We start from the raw sequence: 4,106 nt of genomic DNA, 5'->3' as shown, positions 1-4,106 counted from the left end.
GATCCCCTTTAATAGGTAAATATTCCAACAGACAAACTTGGTGCCACCATCCGATCAATGCCAAACAGGAAGAACTGTGCCAGGCTGGGATCTTTTTAATGACAGCGAGCCAGCCTGTCTGCAAAATTTCCTTTTACAGTAAGTGCCTTAAGAAAGCTCAGGCTTTCACAATTGCTCAGAGCCATGATGAGTGTAAAGTGGGCTGCCAGAGTTACTATGGCCAAGCTACTGGCAGTAGCTCCCTGCTGTAACTGTGCGGAGAAGCAGAGCAGCTCTGTGCTACAAAAGTGCCTGCAGGGCAGGAGTTTTCTGTTAACATGTTATTGTGATTTCCATAGCCAGGAAATCCAAAGTATTCGACTCAGCAAAATACATGACGGTGACAGGTGATTTAGGTCTTAAAAGAGAGTGCTTCATTTGTAAGGAAGGCGGTATCGGGGCTCAAACAATTCTTTTACATTCATAACTGTTGCAGCAAGCCCAGAAGTGCCAGGGCTATGAACAGCCAAGCCTAAAGGGTACCGAGATTCAGCCCTGGCACAAATTAAGCACTGTCTGCATTGCAGGATGAAAAGGGCACATGCTATGGGTTTTGTAATGAACACTGTCATTCAAACAGATTGGCTGGGAAGTTGGACTTCATGTTTTTAAAGTGATGTGGCAGTGAATGGTTAATAAATCTTACTTATTTGGAACCACAGAGCCTTGGTTTTCATGGTTTTACTACCTCTGAAAAGAAAAGTAACCAAGCAATGGGTTACTACTTCCCCTGTGAGATTCTCTTGCATCTGGGTCAATCCACCTTGAATATGTTCCAGATGACTGCTAGGAGCAGGCCTGGCTAGCGATTAAAGTATGGGATTGGCCATCAGGATATTTGGATTCTAGCTTGGGTATGTCTCTTGACCTCTCCAAGCATCAGTTTCCCCATATGTAAAATTAGGAAAATAATAGCTACCTCCCAGGGGCGTTTTAACTCATTAGTGTTTGCAAAGCGCTTAGAGAGCCTCAAATGGAAGGTGCTGCAGAAGCACAGTGTGTTGTTATAGTCTCTGGTGTGTGCTGGGGATTTCACTCCCACCCAGCTGCTCTCAGGAGAGATGTTAGGAGTTTTTCACTTTTGCTGTTTTGCAATCCTCCACTGGGAAGCGTTGCAGGACAGCGAGAGGCCCAGAAGCATCTTTGAATGCCATTGCTAACATCTCCTGGGCTTAAGCCAGTTCCACTGAAGGTGCAGCATGTCTCGTGGTCTCCCCACATTCTCACCAATACACATCAGCGCTTCCCCACAGCATTCAGGCAGGTGGGGTGAGGTGCAACTTGTGTAGTGATTTCAGGTGGCTTCCTGTTACTCAGACACATTCTGAGGGTATAGTCCCTCTCCACCACAGTCTTGTCTACTATGTTCTCATTATTTCCCTCCCCAAATTCCTTCCTTGTTTGTTGCAAGAGGCTATTTTCCTTCCTAATCTCTTTTAATTAACCCGCTCGGTAGTCTTTCTGCACTTCCTGGGAGCAATGAAATTCTCCAACTCCATTAACTCTATTTGCTCTTGGTTTGCTTTATGCTGGTGATATCAGACCTAATTTATGCCTGGGGGTAAGCAGGAGCAAATGCACTAACTTCTGTGGAATCATACCCAACTGGATGCGGTCCATAAGGTTTCACCAGCAAGCAGGAGAAGACAGTGGTGTCAAAGACTGAACAGGACTCTCTTGTGAAAAAGCAGCCTTAATTTGCCTCTGCCCCGCAATTGTCTGTGAGTCATTTTAAGAACCGATGGAACTTTAGGGTTGGCTGCATGATCACCAACTCATGCTCTAGGTACAGCATAGTTTCACAATCTAAATGGGAATGGTAGCAAAATGTCCAGAGACAGGATGGTCCAGTGGTTAGAGCACTAGCCTAGTTCAACTCCCTTTGCTCCTTCTCAGACTTCCTGTTTGTCCTTGGACAAGTCATTTGACGACAGTGGGGGTTAAGAGCTTTAGGCCTCTGTGCCTCAGTTCCCCTGTAAAACAGGGATACTAGCACTGCCCTGCCTCCCCAGGGTGATGTGAGGATAAAAAGACGGTGAGGCGCTCAGAAACTAGGGTGATGGGGGCATCAAAGCACGTTAGGCAGATCCTCCCGGAGGTGTACCTCTTCCACGCTGTGGCATTATCAGAGCGACATTAGAGCTGGAAAAGCCCTCTTCACTGAGCCAGTCCCCTCCCACGGCAGGATTGTTCCCTACTGTGCATTATTGAGCATCCTAATTGTAAATGTTCCAAGGAATGAAGCTTCCAGCACTTCCCTCGGGAGACTAGCTCACAACATCCCACTGCAGCATGCTTATCTGCCTCACTTTCACCCTCTTAGCTCCTAGTTATTCCCCCAGGCACCACCCGCAAACAATCCCTCTGGCTCCCCGGTGTTCATACCTTCCCCATGTTTGTAGGCTGCTCTCAAGCCCTGCTTAGCTGAGCTCGATATTAGAGCGGCTGCAAAAAGCAGAGGTGAATTTCTCGTTTATTTTTGGCTCTCTGTTTTAGAGATTGGAGGCAACCAGGAATAGATGGTTCCCCCCCCCCCCCCCCCCCCCCCCCCCCCCAGCCTTTCGCATCTCTCAGCGTAGTGGAATATTTCATCAGGATTCAGGCGCAGCGCTGGCCTTCTCGTCACCATCAGTCAGGATCTTGAGCCTGGTGCCAAAGTCTTAGCATAACAAACGTCTCCCAGAACACGGGGGGGGGGCCCTGCGTGTTGGCTGAGAACAGCCCATTCCTGAGACTTCAGAGTCAGGCTTGTGTGTCTGATCACCCCAGCTCCTGGAGCTAAGTGATTCTGAGCAGACGTCCGCTCTTGTTTAAAAAGGAGGGAAGTTTCTAGCCCTTTCGGCCGCGGAGGAAGGCCTGGAAATATGACACCTGGGAACCGAAGAAAAAGAACCCAGCTTTCTTATATTTTTTTTTAATTCTGATTTTTTGGAAGGTAGAACATGCTCGGGGTTAGCAGTACGGTTGGCTGTGGAGAGCCACGAGGATGAATGAGTGTCCTCGACCCAAGAACTTGTCCTTGTTTCTTCAGGGAACTCAGCGTGGTGTCACCCCTCTCCCCTCCTGCAGAATTTCAGTCTCTTTTCCCTCCCAAAGGGCTCCCAGCCCCTCCACGAGCTCTCGTTTAGCATCAGCCTTCTCCACTGGGGACTCGGCGCGGTCCTGCCCCAGTTCCAGGCAGCTCCGTCGGTGTCCCCACATTTCCAGCAGCGCCTGAGAATGGTCACAAAAGGGACCTGCCCTGGTGGTGCTCGGTGTGGATGCGATAGGACGTTCCTCCCAGCAGGCTCGCCGCTCCAAGCCTTGGAGAAGCAGGGGAAATGAGCAGACGGCCCTTGGCCCTCTCGGCTTCTGTCTCCGGCCTGGCAGTGAGTTCCCTGGGTCAATTACTTTCGTACATTTCCAAAGGAATAGCAAGGAAATGGTTTGGAGAACACAGGCCTCTGCGGGGTGCACGTGGCTAGGAAATGCAGACCCTGATCGGTGCGGGGTGCCTGGGAATGGAGCACGGGGGTGGAATGGGAGCAGCAGGGGGTTTGCAGGGATGGAGCAGCACGGATGGAGTTCACAGGGCAGCAGGAGGGTGATGGGATTTGCAGGAAGGGATCGGGGGTCGGTGGGATTTGTGGCTTTGAAACTTTTGATTTGGTTGCTGCACCCGCCCCACTTCCTGACAAGCGTTGCTTTCACACTGACACTGAACCCGGCAGCGGGGCCCTTAAAACCTTTTGCGTGCTTTCCTGGTGTGCACATGGCCACTGGGCGGCACTGGGCCAGACGGAGGCAAAAGTGGACTTCCTTACTAGTGAGCGAGTCGACTGCAGTTCAGCCAGACTGTACGTTCCCTCTTCCTGGAGAGGGTGGAGGCAGAGAGCCACATAGAGCTGCACACAGCAGCTTTCTAACCAGAGCGAGAGAGAGAATACCGAGAGAGAGAGAGAGAGACATACATGCGCTGTGTCCCCCCCACGCTCACTCTCTGAGCTTCCAGGCAGAAGTGCGGAGTGAGTCAGAAGGGCCGGAGCGATCTTTCTCTCTTACACAGAGAATTACGAGTGAGCAGGTTG

Source organism: Emydura macquarii, unplaced genomic scaffold, assembly GCF_026122565.2.
Source record: "Emydura macquarii macquarii isolate MOO-44397 ecotype Brisbane River unplaced genomic scaffold, CSIRO-AGI_Emac_v2 contig_2768, whole genome shotgun sequence".
In the NCBI taxonomy this organism is placed as follows: domain Eukaryota; kingdom Metazoa; phylum Chordata; order Testudines; family Chelidae; genus Emydura; species Emydura macquarii.
This window is presented reverse-complemented; position numbering follows the sequence as displayed.